The following is a 19920-nucleotide window of genomic DNA, read 5'->3' as shown; positions in this document are numbered from 1 at the left end:
TGGTGGCTTTGTAAAAAGGCTAACAACAAAGCATACTTTCTGAAATGCCATGCCCAGAACTGTACTTGCAAAATGAAGTCCCTATTTTAACAGTTTCATTCCAGCAGATTTGAAAAGATTTGATCTTTAAAATAAAACTGGGCATGGAATTGCATCCACACACAAACACATAAACAACCTCCATTACCCATACTTTAATTACCCATCAGTTATACATGTATTTATATAGCCTATTTCTGCGGGAGACTGCAGTACTCAGATCACTGAAGTTTGCATTAGAAATTAGAAGAATAAGGCCCTATCAAAACACAGTTCCTACTAATATGATCTTGGGGAAATCAATTTCCTTTTCAGAGACATAGCTAATTCAGAATAATGATGTGTGCATCACTGGATTTTTTTTTTTAAAGAAACTTTCTTCATGAAAATGAATGTATTGTGTTATATATGTGGTGGTCCATGAAACAATGGGCAATTCATAACCAAAACTCTGTCATTCTAAGAAAACTTCTCCAAATAAAACACTTCCCTTTCAGGTCTGTCTGCCAATATACAGATATCATCTTAAGTGACAAAGAGATACTTAAAATAAGTTGAAGTAGTTCACTCTCTAAGAAAGAAGACGAAGAAGTTCTAAGATGGCAGTATAGTTGCTAAAGTTTTTGTTGTTTTGGGAAAAGGAGAGGGTTCTATGAGATCTAATAAGTAAGGCACTCAGTCCAGCTTCAAGGGTTTGGAAATAACAGAGTCTAAGCCCGATGCTAAACAGGGATAGAATTTAGCCAAGGAGGCTGAGAGAAAGGGAAATAAACTCAAATGAGGGGGTGCTTCAGTTAGTAGGGGGTTGATTGAGATGACAAAATGTGCGATTGAAAACCCATGTCATGCATTTTCACATTTTTAATAAGTAAATCATTCTTATAACCTCTTTGAATCTACACAGGTATGGCATAATAGGAAAGCAGGAGTGAGGAAAGTGAGACCCAGAAAAGCTAAGAGATTTGACAGTGTCACAAAGTGAGTTTTTGACATACTGCATACTAGGGCTAAGGTCTCTGAAATCTCTGACCTAATGCTTCTACCATTAATGGGAAACCAGGCTAAAAGAAGAGGCACAATTTTAACATCTTCTCAATTAACTCAGTTCTGTAATTAACTTTGGGGCAGCCCTCATAAGGTATGAGTAAGTAAATGTAAGCCTCTACTCTTTGCACGGGGTGGGGAGAAGGAAGATGATTTAGGCAGAGGCAACAGCATGTACATAAGTCTGGTGTTAAGAGAGAGAATAAATTCCACCTGAAAAATTACAAAAACTTCAGCATGGCTACTGAATAATATATGAGGAGTCAATGTCAAGTGATGCAACTGGAAAGGGAAGGAGTAACCAAAATATGAAGGATACCTTCCTTCATATTTGCATGCCAATCAGGGGTTTGAACTTTGTTCTGAGAGCACTGGGGAGTGGCATGATCAGACTTTCATTCTAAAAAGGTCTTCTTGTTTCAGTATGGAGAATAGAAAGGGTGGAAGCAACAAAACTGAAAAAAGGAGGCTGGGGACCAGGTAAGATATTATGGTGACTATAATCATGGCCCCAAGAGTAGAAATGTAGGTAAATGAGTTGCTTTAGAACTAACCATGTGGGACAAAAAGAACTGCAGCTCTTACTGACTGATTGCTGCTGGGGGACACAGTGGTCAAAATTGATCTCAGTTATCCAACTTGTGCAAGTGGCCAATATCATTTTATTTATAGAGCAGGCATTAGAAAGGAGGTATAATTTGAAAATCATTAAGAAAATGAGATGATGATAATGAGAGCAACCATTTATATTGGTTTGTGCCAAGCCCCACACTTAAAGTTTTAGATTTTCTTACTTAATTCTCACACAAGATTTAAATGGAAATTATTATTCAATTTTATAGTTGAGAAAACTGAGTTTCACAGATGTTAAACAATTTTTCCCCATACAACTAGTGTGACTATGCCTCTCTGACTCGCAAGGCAGGCCTATCTGACTCCTAGAGCTCAAAAAGTACAAAAGCTTCTTGATTTATAATGAGGTTAACCCCCTGATAAACACATCCTAAGTTGAAAAATTGTTAAGTCAAATCATCATATGTCATAGACTGTCTGTATACCAACTGCGATACACTTTCTAAAGTTATGTTGAGGAAGGAGAGCATGTTATTTTAGTGATATCAGAATCTCTCTCAGTTTTCTAAATAAAAGGGAAGTAGAAGATTTAGCCTAGCTGTTTTATGTTCACCAGACAAACCAAGCCAGAGAATTAGTTGTTTCCAAGTAGGTCCAAGAGCACTGGCTAGATGAAAAGAGCTGAAGGTAAGCTTTCCTTCCTTCCCATTCATCCAAACACACGCAAGCTTAATCTTTTTCTTTAACATTCCCAATGAGCCAGAAAGTTACTAGAAAACACAATTTCCATGTACAGTACAATTAAATGATGATTAAGACTGATTTATAGGTTACTAAGCTCCAAGAATAAATAGGAGGCAATTCTTTTCTAAGGAATCTTTAGTAGATAATATGATAAATCTAGCTGTTAAATGCATAGCATGAGATTGAGTGGTCCCAAATTGCTCTGTGTTCCACTAAATGGACTTTAAGATGGTATTTCATTTTAACAATGCTTTTATTGTATTTCCCCCCTTAGAGTTAAATTTGACACATCATGCATGCTCTACAAATATTTGGTATTCTTTCTCATCAGAGTAAATCCTACCAGGTCAATTCAATTTTTCTAGAGTAAAGATTCAAATCAAATGCTGCCTCCACTGTGTAGGAGGTCCCTATCATTTTCCCTAATTTTGCTTATGCCTGTTCCAGAACGTTTACCACATTGTGCCTGTTGCTATACCATTGAGTCTGAGCTAGAACTGATTTTTCCCCAAGAGGTCCTTTGGCAATGTCTAGAGACATTTCGATCATCACAATGGAGTAGAGGATGCTACTGTTATCTGGTGGATAGAGGCCAAGGATGCAGCCCCATTGCAAAGAATTTTTTAACCCAAACATCAAGATTGATGACATTGAGACTCCTTGTATTAGACAAAGGAAAAGATGGAAAGCTTAGGACTTAGAGTCACAAGCGCGCAGTTGCAGCTCTGGCTCCAGCACTTGCTAGCTATGAGACATTGAGCATGCCTCCATTTCAGGATTCTCATCAACACAGTGCAGATGCTTCTTTTACAGATGCTTCCTTCACAGAATTATTATAGGGATTAATTCAATAATGCATGATAAATGGCCTGTAAACTCGATACAGCCATCATTATGTTTTATGATTATATGTATAATGACGAATGTAATAATAATATTGCACAGGCAGTTTAGATACATAGGTCTAGAGCTCAGTCATGAAATCTGGACTGAATTTCAAACATCTGAACCTGAATCTTATTTCTTTGTATCACATCTCTACGAAGATTCTGTATTCAGCTGAAACTCTGAGCTACCACTCTTCTAGGTAGTATTAATGTAAAAATAAGATATTCGGCCTAAATTAAGGAGCTCTCTTTGTAAGATAAAGATAGAATCATAAACAAATAGTTTCAATACTATGTCAAATAAGCTAAGATAACACAGGATAGGTGAATAAAATTTTTTAGAAGCAGGCCAATTCAAAACATAAAAATGTTTATGGGCTGCATTACCACCAGCAACAAAAAATTTCCTTTACTACCTTACTTTACTGATTCCCACGGGGAAAAATGTACATTCTTATGACTTAGATTACCTGCTTTACAGAATAGATGAAAGTCAATAAGAAAACTGAAACTGCCTTTTAGCAATGAACATGTTAATTCTGGCCATATAGAAAAGTAACAAAATGGAGGCAGCTTTCTAATCTTTAATCTTGAAATGGAGCCACTAATCATGACTCAAAATGGCTGCATGTGCTGTGAATTGCTCTTTGCTGTAACTGAGATATAAAATGCTTTTAGACACAAATGAATGTTTGGGGAAAAGTTTCCTAAGGCACTCAAGGCAGCTGGAAAATATTTTCATTTACTTTGCTCATAAGAAATGACTGTTCAATAAACATCTGATAAACTGTATTGGATTTTCTTGACACAGTAATATAGGAAGTCAGCACTGATTTTCCCCCTTTCTCTATCAACCACACTACATGTTTGGTTGAAAGGGAGAATCCAGTGGCATGTCATAAAAAACTGAGTGGACTCATCTTGCCTACACATTGTCTTGGATATTCACAGACATCAGGATCATTAAGTAGTGTCATTAAGTAGTTGTCATATTACTGACATATACTTCCTGCATTGTTCCCTGTAGTATTTTCTGCCATGGATTTCCTGACCTAGAATGTCCTGAGTATTGCCTAGATAATGATTCCAAGACATTTTAGTCTAAAGAGCTCTTCAATGGTTCAAGAAGAACCAACACCTCTACAACTAACATTTATGTCAACAAACCTTACCTAATTAATAAGAAAAAATCCCAGGTTTCTGATACAATCTTAACAAGAGTTAGTTTATATTTTGCTATTCCACACCATGAACACTGAACATAAAACAGTCTGAGAGCATTTAACATTTCTGTATTAGGTTATTCTTGCATTGCTATAAATACCTAAGATTGGGTACTGTAATTTATATTATCAAAACACGTTCAACTTGGTCACTATTCTGCAAGCTGTACAGGAAGCATAGTGCTGGCACTGCTTGGCTTTTGGAGAGTTCTCAGGAAGCTTACAATCACGGTGGAAGGTGAAGGGAGAGCAGGTGGTAAAAGCAGAAGCAAGAAGAGGGAATGCCACATATTTAACCAAACAGATCTTTGAGAATTTGCTATTATGAGGATAGTACCAAGCCAGGAAAGGTCCACCCCCATGACCAAAACACCTCCTACCAGGCCCCGTCTTCAATACTGGGGATCCTATTTTAACATGAGATTTGGACAGGGACAAGTATTCAAACTATATCAATCCCTTATGGATCACTATTGGATATCTCTGAGTACCCAATCACCCTCGGTTTAATTGGAAGTTACTTTAGGAATATCATCAAGGAAGCTCTTCACATGAGATCCTTCTTTTGCAAGCAGTTTAAAGAATCAACTAGTTAAGAGTCAAAGAAGCATTTACATCCATTTTTTTCCTAGCATCTGCTGCTTAGTTAAATCCATACATCTCAATCCTGTATACAGGAATCAAAATGGCTGAACTCTTCCTTGATTAGTAAGACTAGAATGCTTTTGTCTGCAATTTAGCAAACATACCTTCAACACCAGCAGACTTATTGTCACCTTAATGAATAAATTTGTGTTAAGACAAACTGAGAAAGAACTAAGCATGGGTATCTACTTAATGCAAGGCACTGTCCTAGTGCTTCACAGACATCATATCATTTAAAACTTATAGTAGCCCTATGAATCAAAAACTCACTATCTACATCACATAGATAAAGAAACTGAAGATCCAAGGTTACATACATTTCCCCATACAATATAGGTGGCAGAATCTGAATACATACATTATAGCTACAAACCCCTTATTTTCTCCCTATGCCATATTTTTGGGAAAAGCAATAAATGTGGCCCATATGCAGTCAAACTAACTCTATTTATACCCGTAAGTAAATGAACACCCAATTGCCATATAAAGAATGGCAATAAATAAAGAATACCAAAGGGCTACCAAATAAAGAATAAGGGATTTTTGGCTTGTTTTGTTTTTAACTTGCTTATAATTTAAGATTGTATTCTACATGGCTTGCCATCCCTAGAATTTCTGTCTAATGCCTAGCATCGTGAAAACATGCCTAGGAAATTCAGGGAAAGACATTCAAACCAGATCATAAGCAAACGGGAGATTTCCATGACAGACTGATACTGGGTAAAAGGATCCTCAGGGGAATGCATCTGTCCCAACTTTGAGTAATATGGACTGGCTCTACACTGCAGAAGGCAGATAAAAGTAAAACTTAATTGAAACAAAAGTGTGCCTTATTCTTTCATGAGCAGCTTTCATCATAAGTTTCATCAGGTGAGCATCTATTATGTTGTGGTTTATCAATGTATCTACAAGAAGGCTGCATGTGCTGTGAGTGCTCAATGGCAGTGAATGTGACCTTCACACCACAGTCTTAGTCTACAAGATGGTGAAGGATTTCAAATAGAGAAGTCAAAGCAATAAGGCTAGCCTAAGGCAGAGGAGTCAGAGAGGACGTGTTCGTTGCCTTCACATACTTTAAATGTGGAAGAAACAAGCAGGTTGACATAGGTGGAATCAGACCCAATGGATGGATCTAGAGGGAGCAACATTGGACAGATATGAAAAACCACTTCCTAATACTCAGTAATGAGATGAGTAATGAGTACTTCCCAGTTCCTGGAGGTGCTTAGTTAGAAAAAGACTTGCTCACTGATTTGGTGGTGCCATTGCAAGAAAATAAAAATCTTTTGCTGAAACTTCTGGTTTTTGCTTTTGTTCCCATAAAGAGCTTGGAAGTTGTCACTCCTATCTTTATAAAAAGAAAAAAAATCCCAGGCAACATAGTGAGACCCTGTCTCTACAAAAAAAAAAAAAAAAAAAAAAAATTAAATTAGCCAATGTGGTGGGACATGCCTACAGTCCTAGCTACTCGGGTAGGTGGTGGGGGCTGAGATGGGAGGATTGCTTGAGCTGGGGAGTTTTAGGCTGCAGTGAGCTGTCATCACTGTCCCTGCACTGTAACTTGGGTGACTAAGTGAGGACTAAGTGAGGCCCTGTCTCAAAAAAAAAAAAAAGCTGGACAAACTGAAATAAACAACTTTCCTTGGATGCATTCAAGAACCAAAGTCTCTGGAACAATCTATATATCACAATCTGGAGTGACATGCCCATCCAGAGAGTCAGATCCAAGATATGCTTAACTAAAGCAGTAGTTACTGGAGCCATAAACCAGTAGAAACACTTAAATAGTTATTTCGATAACTACTGGAGGCTGAGAATAGATTAACATAAAAGTGAGAAAGTTATTGAGCTGTAGCTCTAGGAGAATTACCCATGTTTTGGGGGCTTTACCTCCAGGAAACCCACCAGGTTTTCACAGTGAAGATAAAGAAAGATCCCCTCAAAGTGAAGATAAACAAAGCTCTGGAAGAGGGAGGAAAGGAATAACCACTGAAATATGACCAGTTCCTTCTCCATAATGAAAGCCATCTCTCGAGGGAAAAGGTCTTTGCCACAGCATTACCCCGGCTGTGGAAGAGCATCCCTCCTATACTGGACTAGATGGAGGAGGTAAGCAGAGAGTAGGAAACGCTACAGAAAAAAAAAATTTTTAGAAAGAAAATGATATAGGTCAGAAATTTGAATCTGCAAAAGAAAGGAGAAATATTGGAGAAGGTAAAATAAAATCATTATTTTTCTTATTCTTCTTTTATCCAAGAGATGACTTTGTTTGGAGTAACAATAGTGTCAATGTATTGAGTGATAGTAATATAACATGGAATAGGAGGGGAAAATTGTAAATAATCCATTATAACTTACCTGTATTACATGTGAAGTGGTACAGTGTTATTTAAGGGTGAATTTATGTTAATTTAAAATGTGTGAACTTTAATTAAACCACTAATTTTTTAAAACAAATGTAATTGACATGCTAAGAGAGGAGATAAAATAGAATCATATAAAAGGCCCAAATAAAACCAGAGAAAGCAGAAGAGGGAAAAATAAACAATAAATACAAGAATAGAAAACAATCACAAACATAATAGATGTAAATCCGATTGTATCAATAATCACTTTAAATGTGAATGGTCTAAATACATTTATTAAAGGACAGAGATTGTCACAGTGAATTAAAAGACAAGCCTCAATTATATGTTGTCTACAGCAAATCAACATTAAATATGAAGACTCAGATAAAGTAAAAGAAAGGGATGAAGAAAGATACAACATACTACCACTGATCGAAAGAAAGTTGGATTAGCTATATTAATCTCAAACAAAGCAACTTCAGACCAAGGAATATTATCAGGGTAAAGGTGAGCATTACATAATAATAAAGGGATCAATTCTCCAAGAAGACCCAACAATCCTAAATGTGTGTGCACCTAACACAAGATGTCACAATACATGATGAAAATTGATAGAACTGAAAGGAAAAATAGACACTTTTATAGTTGGAGAATTCAACATCTCTCAGCAATTGATTCACAACTCAGGCAGCAAATCAGAATACTGATGATCTGTGCATAGCTATTAACCAATTTGATCTAATTGACATTTACAGAAAATTTCATCCAGCTAGGAAAATACACATTCTTCTCAAGCTCACATGAGATTTTCAGCAAGATAGACTACATTCTAGGTCATGAGATACACCTTAATAAGGTTCCAAGAATAGAAATCACACAAAGGATATTCTAATGCCATAATAGAATCAAACTAAAAGCCAATAATTGAAACATACCTAGAAAATATCAAGATATTCAGAAATTTGTTAATGCATTACTAAATAACACATGTGTTTAAGAAGAGATCCCAAGAGAATTAGAAAAAGATTTTGAACTTAATGCAAATAAAAATACAACCTATCAAAAAATTTAAGATGTAGCAAAAGTAATACTTAGAGGGAAAGTTATAGCATTAAATGCATATTTTTGAAAAGAAGAAAGATCTATAGTCTAAGCTTCTACTTTAGGAAAGTAGAGAAAAAGAGCAATGTAAGTCTACAGTGAGTAGAAAAAATAAAAAAATAATAAAAATAAGAGTAGAAATCAATTTAAGGGAAAAATGATGAAAAAAAAATCAATGAAATCAAAAGCTTGTTATTTGAAAAGAACAGTAAAATGGATAAATTTCTAGCCAGAAACAAGAATAAACAGAGAAGACAGCCTTTGCAATGTGAAACCAAGGTTCTCACAGTTGTGGAAATTTACAACTAAGCAAGCAGAAGAGTCTAGAATAATTCATGTAGAAATGGATTAGAGACGGAGACATCAGTATTAACTCACATTTAACTTAATTAGGTATAGATGATTACATATAGAAGTTTTATGGGTATATGTATATACATGGATTATGTACACACATATATTTTTTTCCTCTATCTGTTGAGAGGGCCTAGAAGCAAAACAATCCACTAGTAATGAACATATACGCTATCCAGATCCTAAAACCATTCTTATTCCAGGTCTAGGGCAGGAAATACAAAAGATGAGCTTATAACGTTTTGTAGTGCCAGAAAGTTAAAAAGTGCCAAACTCTTTCTCTCTAGCAAGTTTGTGGTAGATAAAAATTTAAAAAAAGAAAAAAGGAAAAAGATGATAGTATGTAAGAAAGAGCTCATGCACACATGCGTGCGTGCGCACACACACACACACACACACACACATACACACACACCCACGATGTAGTATGTCAAAGAGACACAGAAGGCAACTTAAAGAGCTTTTATTGGCCGAAGCTAGGTAGAATGATTCCAAATAATTTATGTAGATAGTTCACCTTCAAGGACATAGAGTATAACTTCTCATTTCTTGTGCAATATGCCTAGTGACTGTCTTTCAAAAAATAAATATGGAAAGAGGAAAACAGTAACTTTACAGGGGAGAAACCTGACAAACACTACCACGGGCAGGTGTTCAGGTTAATGTCAACAGAGATAAGCCACACTGATAGTGTGTTTTCGTGACATAATTTGGCAAGAGTGCTGTTTTACCTCTGTGGTTTCCCTCCCGCAAATCCCTAACCCCAGTGTAATCATAAGAGAAACACCAGGCAGGGCGCGGTGGCTCACGCCTGTAATCCCAGCACTTTGGGAGGCCGAGGCAGGTGGATCACGAGGTCAAGAGATGGAGACCATCCTGGCCAACATGGTGAAACTCCGTCTCTACTAAAATACAAAAATTAGACGGGCGTTTGGCATGCGCTTGTAGTACCAGCTACTTGGGACGCTGAGGCAGAAGAATCACTTGAACCCAGGAGGCGGAGGTTGCAGTGAGCCGACACTGCGCCACTGTGCTCCAGCCTGGCGACAGAGCAAGACTCAGTCTCAAAAAAAAGAAAAAAGAAAGAAAGAAAAAAGAAAAACACCAGACAAATCCCACTTGAAAAAAAAGCCTACAATATACTTGATTAGTATTCTTAGAAAATTTAACCATAATCAAAAGCAAGAAAAGTTTGAGAAATTGTGACAGTCAAGAGGAGCCTAAGATGTGCCAGCTAAATGTGATGTGGCGTCCTGGATGAGACCATGAAACCAAAAAGAAAAATAACATTAGTTAAAAACTTAAAAAAATTTAAAATAAAGGCATACTTAGTTAATAATAATATATCAATATTGGTTCATTGATTATAAATCCATGTATCATACTAATTTAAGACATTAATAATAGAGAAAGTGGGTATAGACAGATCTCTACAATTTTGTCTATATTGAAAACTATTAAAAAATTAAAAATATATTTTGTTGTTGGATTAAAAGATATTTAGTATGCCCACTCCAACTCTGAGATTCAGTGATTCTAAAATAAGATATTTATGATAATGTGCAAAGGGACAAATATATCCGCAGGATAACATAAGATTTATATATATATATATATATATATATATATATATATATTACATTTATATAGAGAGAGAGAGAGAGAGAGAGAGAGAGAGAGATACCAGAAATATAACCACATATGCATGGTTGGGTGTATATATCTATGTATAGTAACATCATTGTGTAAGAATATACAACACAGTGCTAACAGTGGTCATCTCTGGATGATATGATTTTGAACAGTTTTTATTTTCTTCATTTTATTTGACTGCATTTTCCGAATAATTGAGTGAGGAGACACAATTATTTTTGTAAAATAAGAAGAAGTTAATAAAATTTTAACGTTTAAATTTAATGAACATTCATGATGAGAAATACCTGTCTGATCTCTCTGCTCCTCCTCCAGGCTCAACCAATACCCTGTACTAACTTCAATCATTATACCTTCCACTAATCTATATTATTTCTACTGTATATAGACTTACATCATTTATCTGTCTTACTTCCTGGATTATAATCTTCTTGAGAACAAGAAATATCTCATTTTGCATTGCTACCATTTTGTGTTGAACCTGGCATCTTGAGAATTTGGGGCACCTGCAAATCACACTGCAGGATACAACCTTGGACGAGTCACTGCCTCAGTTTTCCCTTATGTACAATGAGAAATTTGGTCTACTGTCATCTCTGGGGATTTTTCTAGATCTAAGATTCAAGATCCTTTGCCTGTTACAACGAATTAGGCAAACATCACAAAATAGGAATCTCAGGGAGATTATGTGACTTGCCCAACTTATTTTGCATCTTCTGGAATCTGATAGAAGATTGAGATTCAGGAAATGTCTGCTCTGTGGGAATTGGTTTAGAAGACTTTTTCTGTAGGTTTTACATAATTTATTTGCTGTTAAATTTGTCCTTGCAAATTTACAAAGACCTTAACATATGAGATTGGCTAAAATACAGAAGAATAAAATACAAGGATAATTATTTCCTAAGACCTTGATGGAATTGTTTTTTTTTACACTTTTCTACAATACGCAGAAAATACCAATGTGATAAAGTGAGTATATTGCTATATGTGTTTCATTCTAATTATGCCACTTTTCCCTTGGACCTGAGATTAAGGAAGAATGATGAAAAAGCACAATTCATGGTTTATGCACTTCAAGGTCAAACTCAAAGGGCCTTCCAATATCATTGATTCTGCCATCTCTCACTCAGCAACATTCTCCAGCTGTCCATTTCCTATTCCCCAAGGACACTAATCACTTGAAACATCAAGTTCACCTAGAAGAGCCTATTATAGCTTATATGTGTTTCCTTTTGCTGCTGTAACAAATTATCACAAACCTAGTAGCTTTAGGCAACACATATTTATTATCTTATAGTTCTGGAAGTCAGAAGTCTAAAAAGTAGTCTCGCTGGGCTAAAACGTAAGTGTCAGTAGGCCTGCATTCCTTTCTGGAAGCTCTAGGGGAAATTCATCTCCCTGCCTTTCAGAGGCTGTCACCATTCCTTGGCTCGTGGCTTCATCATCTTCAAAGCCAGCAGTGTAGCATCTTCAACTCCCATGACTCTGCCCCTCTGCTCCCATTATCAAGGCTCCCCTTCTGGCCCTGACTCTTTTGCTTCTCTCTTATCAGGACCCTTTTTATGACATTGGCCCCACCCAAAAAACCCAGTATAATCTTTCCTTCTCAAGATCCTCAACTTAATCACATATACAAAGTCCCTTTTGACAGGCACAGGAACATCTTGACATCTTTGCTGGGGGGAGGAACTATTCTATCCACCACACATCCATCTTTCTCCCATCACCCAGCACAGTGGTCACCTGTTCTGCTGAGCTCCAGTATCACAGCAGCCTCTGAGGAAGGCATCTCTGGTACCAGTCACATTTTGTCACAGAGAAGTCACGACTTTGGTGCTTCTATAAATACTCCTCTTTAGAAAGTGCAAATGGACACATACGCTTCAATTATGGCTATCTAAGCATGTAATACTTTGTATTCAGACAAAATATTTTTTCTGAAGTATATAAGCTTTGGCAAGACAGACTTAGATTCAAATCTGGGTGCTGCCAACTATTATCTGTGTCTCTTAGAGCAAGCTGTTTCTCTTTCTGAGCTACGCCATCTCTAACTCAGTCACATTCCCTACCGCCAATCCTTGAGATTTCTCAGTGTGAGATTTGAGGGATAACCAGGGTGTCTTAAATTATACAGTGAGAGTCATAATTGAATTTCATAGACTCAGTAGAAATAAATAATTAATAAACAGATAAGATTGTATGATTTAGTTGGGATTTGTATAGAGTCTAAGGTTTGACATATTAGTTCTCATCTCTGAAAATATTTTCCATGTTTATTTCCCAGAACCAATAATACACACACACACACACACACACACACACACACAGACAAAGCAACCTTCAGCAAATGTCCAGTAAGACACCCAGGTGATTCAGTATTACGCACATTTTAAAATACTGTGTTTTACAAAGAGGGTTTATTATTAATCTTCTAGCCTTACTCTCTTTCCTTTCCTCACCCAATCCTATGTGCCTCTGTGATTCACTGAAATGCGTTCAAATTGTTGTACATTACCCATGGTTCCCTTCTCTTCTTCTTTCTTGTTAATACTGTATTTAATTTGCCGTAAGGTCAATGTTTAGTTAATAACATAGTATTTTGTTGGCAAAAAACTATTATGAATGATTCAAATATATAGCCTATTTCTTCTCCTAACACAATAGTTTTATCATCTCATAACGTGAAATAGAAGCTCATCAACCCCCTCAAAACTTCACAACATTTTTGGGATCTGCTTCTTCCCTGGTTCCTTTATTCTCTTGTTTTCATTCTCTCTTCACATTCCCTTCTTCCATCATTATTTCTCTAGATAAGAAATGTATCATTTTGGCTCACTGCAAACATTTTAAACAATACAATGTGTGTAAACTTGAGTGAAAATTCATATCTCCACATTTTCAGTCTTACAATCATCACATCAACTTGTTGCCAATCCTTGTCCTCTGGGATTTTTCACATATTAGACATCATGCTCTGTCCAAGTAGATATATTTGACTTATTTTCAGTGGCCACATAGTAGTCCATTGCATGGACATACCACAACTTGTTTCTCTCTGGTTTTTTTTTTACCACTGCTGTAGAAAGCAGAGCATTTTCCGCATTGCCTTTATAAGTTCATGTATTTTTTTAGTGGAGAAATAGTGGAAAGGAATGAAAAAGTATTCCTATAACTTTTTAAAAAAAAAAAAAACAAAACTTTTCCTCTAAATTCTCCCACTTCTTGATCTCTTGCCTTAGAGGAGTTAGGAAAATGGCCTGGTAAAGTTATGAGTTAGCTATATATTATCCAACAAGAATAGATAATTACTAAATCACCACTTTCCTCTCTCCTGTCAATTCCCCAATGATGGTTATTGAAATGGGCCAGGCTCTCAGGTCTGAACCAGGAGAAGTGACAGGGAGCTGTGAATGACCTAATAAAGATACCTCCTAAAAACTCAATTGCTTTTATTTTATATATATTATATAAAATAATAACCTTTATATATTACATATAATACATGTATATAATATATATAAAGTAATTTATGCATCTGTCCATTTGTGTACATATATGTGCAAATATGCTATCTTGTCTGGTTGGAACATTCAATTTCATTAGTATTTAACACATCTTATTAATTAACAAGGTATATCTGTTAAAGGTGAGTTACCAACATACTTTTCTGATATGTGGCATTCTGCAAATTATATTGGAATGATATTCTCACACAAAAATTACTAGCTGAAAACTAGAAATGGAGCAACACCGTGCTTATAAGCAGTTCTTACCGCCTGGACATTCTTTCTCTTTCATTCCCTGGAATTGGCTAGCTCTCAAAACCACGATATCCATTTGTCAATTCTTAGCCCCCACAACTCCAGACTAGCTTTCTTCTCCTCTACTGACACCTAGGAAATGGCCAATAGTCAATATTCCTTTTTACGTTTCAACTCCTTTATCACCAAAGGCATTTAACATTATTCTATTTGATTCTAACAACTTCAATCTGATCAATTTCACCTGCATTCAATGCAAGTCTGCTAGCTAGGTTACAATCCAGAGGGAGAGAGGAACGTAAACTTTTTGTTTGCCCTTTTTTTAGTGACCAGGGAGAACATTTAGGTTGCTAGAGCACACACATACAAAGGTTTTGGTAAACAATCTTACCTTCCTTAGTTGGAGGAGGGGACAAGCAAAGTTTATCCCTTAAAGCAGATGATCAAGAAAGCCCCCTCCAGTGGCCTCTGTCCACCTGCTACAAAAGCTTCATTCCTGAGCCATCTGAAAGTTCCTGAAGGAAACAGTGTAGCATTTGATTAATCTTACATAACATTTTCATAATCCACGCCCATTGTCCTAAAGAAAAACCTGTTTTCCTGATCCAAACAGATCAGGAAACAATCAAAACAGAAGCCTGGGACAGAATGGCACCCTCAAACAACTAAATCAGACTGAAAGAGACTTCCAGCATTCATGGACCCTGCAGGATTTTGTGAGCTCTACTTCGTGCCAGACCCCAGTCTGGGGAAAGGAGATATGAAGATGAACAAATTGCTTTTCTCTCCCCCTAAGAGCTTGCAGCATTTTAGGACCACAAATGTAAAAACAACTAGCAATTCCCATGGAGGAATATTGAGGCCACAGAGAGGGGATGAGTTATCCACAGGGAATTCGGGAAGGCTTTTCTTTCCTAGGGGATAATGCCTGTGATAAGTTTTGAAGCATGAATAGGAGCTTTCCTGATGAACAAATGTTGTATAGGGTTGGGGCTGTGGAGAGGACATTGAAGGCAAACAGAGCACCATATGTCAGAGGCACAGAATCAGCCAACAGATGGCACATTCAGGGAATTGTGAAGAAGTCTGTGTGCCTGAAACATAGAGTTTGTGGAAACAGAAGAGAGACGTGAGGCTGAAGAAGTAGAAGTGTTTTCTGATGGGCTGACTTAAGACTTAGAAAATAATAACTGGGAATGGGGGTACTACAATGATTCTACACTTTAGTATCTGAACATAGCATATTGTTTGTAATTGTGTACAAGAAGCATTGGAGGAAGAAGTTTAATGTATATGTAATTGCTCTGTGTGCTCAGAAAAATGGGTGGTCTGGTTAATCAAATGACCTAGCTTGAATGAAGGCACTGATTACCAACTTCCAAATAATTAGAATAATTAAGATATATTACATATTCAGGCTGTCATTACTGCATATGAATATTCCTTTCACAATTCAAAAGTATGTTCAATACTTTAGAATGGTTCAGGCGTGAATGTCATTCGCCTATCATCAGTGTAAGTGTCATCCTGTGTAAGGACAAAGGTGATTGCCAATAAGGTCTGAGGAGGAGGTGAGTTTAGGGTTCTCCTATTTGAGAAAATCACTTGCATTTGAGAGTGTTTTTATACCTTCATGTACTGGGAAACCTCCTGACAGATTGAATTTGGGCCAGTGTAATAAATGAAGCACTACTCTAATTATGTTAATACAAACAAATAATCGAAATAAATCTCATCTCCCCATGTGATCTCACACACATCTGGTCTCGTGGTTGAAACTTGGCAAGTTAACTGTCATAAGAACCCTGAAAGGAAGACGGAATGAATTGGTGATTTTATCCCTAGGTCAGACCTCCATCTTTATTTCCCGGTTCCCACAGACCCATAAGCCCTTGAAAGAGCAAGCATGTTCTATTGTTAACATCTCTTCCTCCAGAGAAATCACATTAATGACTATAATTTCCTCCATGACTATTGGCTTTGACGTTTCATTAAATGCTTTAACATCCATTATTTTGTTTTGTTTTGTTTCTAAAGACCTGTTGAACACCTCGAACAGGAATCTTGTTTTGTTTTGCTTTCTCTCCTACATTTAACATGTCAGAAGCTAAAGCTTAAAAAAGGTAACTTTCTTTGCCCAAGGTCACATGACCTGAACTACAACTCATGCTTCTATCTTCAAGCTTGAATATCCTTCTTATAAGATCATAGTGCCTTGAGCACATTTCCTTAAATAGAATCATCCAAAGAGGGTAAATTGCACTGTTGGTCTTCAGGGAATCCTGACCAGTTTCCACAGCCTCCCAGTGAATACCCTTTGTATAAGATCATAGTACCTGGAGCACATTTCCTTACAATAGTGTTGTCCACAGACAGAAAATTGTACTATTGGTCCCCAGGAAGTTCTGACCAGTCTCCACAGCCTCCCAGTAATTTTCAGATTATCCACTGCCCATCTCCCTTCACCTTCTCTAATGTCCTGACCAGGTCATTAGACAGAGGTTGTTTAAAACTCAGCTTGCTTCCTTTCACCTTGACTTTGACTCGTCTTGCTCTCACCCGGTTTTTCCAGGTTCTGTCTTCTGGATCTACTTGGACTCCTCCTCTCTAGTAGCAGCCTGAAATATCATATCTCTTTTGGATGGCCTATTTGTCCTTAATTTGCTTCTTCTATCAGTATTGCTTTTTTTGATCGTTTCTAGGAAGACTATGGACTACACGTCATGAAATCAGTGATGTCTTAATTTTATGTTTGGTCCAGCACCATGCTCAGCATCTCAGCCTTCCAGTTACCTGTCAGAGAGATTTTATCACTGGGAAATAGGCATAAAGCCAACAGCCCCCAAGTAACATGGACAGGTACAGAGTTCTTCCACTCTATACCAGTAAAGGGGACAGCTGAACTCTCACTGCCTCTATTTTCTGCTTTATGAGACAGAAGCAAACAATAAGACTCATCATCCTCTAGGTCAGGACCAAGATGATCATTGTGGGGCAGGTCAGTCCAAAAGGCCTATTTACCCAAGGTAGACTGGGTGGATAGTACAAAAACTGAAACCCTAATCAAGAGGAAACCAAAGTCGTACCTATGAATACAGTGCAGAATGCCATGTCTACGGCTCCAGATGAGTTTTCAAGATGAAGCTTCTAAGGAATACGGGGTCCACTATGGCGGGAGTGAGATCTGCTGCTATAGGACCCAGGTAAGGGCAGGAGACATTTAAACAATAAGGAGCAACTTGCTTTTGGCTTTAGGATTAATTATAGGATACAGGCATGATATAGAGGGCAAAGACAACAAAATATACAGCTCTGAGTCGCCATCTGTAAGACCAAGACAGAAAACAGAGAAAAGAAACGTAGTACCTGAAAGAGGAAGTGGTAGGCAGTGGAAAGGAGGATGACAAAGAGTAGCAAAAACTCTGGTTTAATAAAACCAGGGCTCCACCCCTGTCCAGCCCATCTGTCTCTAATACTAGACTTATACAGTAGCCTTCGGCCACACTGAGCTGGTCACAGCTCCCCAGGTTCTCTGCTCTATCTTGCCTCCATGACTTTACATGCACTTTTCCTTCTGCTTCACGTGTTCCTGGTTGGTCCACTTCAAAAATTCCTAAGTATTGTTGCAAAAGTAATTGCGGTTTTGGACTGTGAATTTTAAATCATTATAACTAGGTTCAAACACATCTTTATTATCAAAATAGAAATTATTACAATCGACACATTTTTGCCAATGAGAAAGCGTGTTTATTCCGGTAGCATAAAAATCCATGCTTCAGGATTCGACGAACTCTTGGAAATCATTTCCTGAATCTTTCTGGTTGTGGAAGTGTTTTTTCTGCAAAAAGTGCTGAGATGCTTGAAGAAGTGGTAGCCGGTTGGTGAGAGGTCAGGTGAATTTGGCAGATGAGGCAAAAACTTCATAGCCCAATTCGTTAAACTTTTGAAGCATTGGTTGTGCCACATGCAGTGGGGTGCTGTCGTGGAGAAGAATTGCTTCCTTTCTGTTGACCAGTGCCAGCTGCAGGCATTGCAGTTTTCCATGCATCTAACTGTTTTGCTGAGTATACTTCTCAGATGTAATGGTTTTGCAGGGATTCAGAAAGCTGTAGTGGATCAGGTGGGCAGCAGACACAAAACAGTGACCACGACACTTTGGTAGTGAAAGTTTGGCTTTGGGAAGTGCTTTGGAGCTTTTTCGTGGTCCAGCCACTGAGCTGGTAGTGACTGGTGGTCTATAAAATCCACTTTTCATTGCACATCACAATCTGATCAAGAAATGGTTTATTGTTGTGTAGAATAAGAGAACACTTCAAAATGATGACTTTTTAAATTTTTGCTCAGCTCATAAGGAACACATTTATTGAGCTTTTTCACCTTTCCAATTTGCTTCAAATGCTCAACGATCACAGAATGGTCGACCTCGAGTTCTTCGGCAACTTCTTGGTAGTTGCAAGAGGATCAGCTTTGATGATTGCTCTCAATTGGTCCTTGACAACTTCAGATGGCCAGCCAGTACACTCATCTTCAAGGCTGGCGTTCCCCTTTGCAAAATTTCTTGTACCACCACTGCATTGTACGTTCATTAGCAATTCCTGGGCCAAATGCACTGTTGATGTTGCAAGTTGTCTCTACTGCTTTACAACCCATTTTGAACTTGAATAAGAAAATCGGTCAAATTTACTTTTTGTCTAATATAATTTCCATAGTCTGAAATAAATATAAACAGCAAGTAATAAGTCATTAGCCAAAAAAAATAAAGTGAGACATGTACATTAAAATGATGTAAAACATAACCACATTTATTTAAGAATGTATTCTAATATTATGCAAAAACCGCCGTTCTTTTTTTACCAACTTGCCAGGGCTTGGCTTCAGATAATTGTCTTTATAAGTCTCTCCTTGATGCCTTACTTACTAATTTATTTGAGTACTATGTTCCCAACACTATTCTAATTTCAGCCTCCCCTCAACCCTATGGTATACATGCTGCTGTTATTCCCTTTTGCAGTGGGGAAAATTGAGACACAGAAAGGTTAAGGAACATAATTTTTCAGAGGAGGATTCAGGATTCAAGCTTACGTAGCCAGCTCAAGGGTCTGTACTCTGAACTACACTACCCTGTGTGTTTCCTAAGGCACAGTGAATCCAGCCTCGCTGATGCCTTCAACTGTGCTTTGCACATATTACTATAATATCACTTACCACACCTCATGGAAAATATTTAAGTGGCTTTCTTACCCATTAAACTTGAAAGTTCTGGATCAGTGAGTCACTGGCAAGTTAATCACTGTTGTTCATAGCCTCATACTTGTTAACACCAGAAAATGTTCCCCTTGTATTTCTGATCTCAATCAATGACATAACCATTCTCTCAGAATCTAAGCCGGAAATGTGGGGATTATCCTAGGCTTTCTTCCTCCTTCTTGTCACAACCAAGTTCTGCCATTTCTTTCTCCTGAATTCCTCTCAAGTTTATCCTTGTCCCTCCGTCTCCACAACCGTGACCTGTTCATGCCTGAACATTTTGTCCTGAGTTACGGCAGCC

The 19920-nt window shown here is 37.4% G+C and overlaps 1 long non-coding RNA gene across 1 annotated transcript; it reads right to left on the bottom strand.

Annotated features, from left to right (window-relative positions):
* Positions 1–12827: 12827 nt before the first annotated feature.
* LOC108303325 lies at positions 12828–14873 on the bottom strand. Its single transcript, XR_001824784.2, has 3 exons — positions 14764–14873; positions 14385–14504; positions 12828–13417 (listed from the first exon to the last, which is right to left on the bottom strand). It is a non-coding gene; the product is annotated as an uncharacterized LOC108303325 (long non-coding RNA).
* Between the last annotated feature and the right edge of the window lie 5047 nt (positions 14874–19920).

The sequence above is a fragment of the Cebus imitator genome, unplaced genomic scaffold (assembly GCF_001604975.1).
Source record: "Cebus imitator isolate Cc_AM_T3 unplaced genomic scaffold, Cebus_imitator-1.0 Scaffold45, whole genome shotgun sequence".
Lineage (NCBI taxonomy): Eukaryota > Metazoa > Chordata > Mammalia > Primates > Cebidae > Cebus > Cebus imitator.
This window is presented reverse-complemented; position numbering and strand designations above follow the sequence as displayed.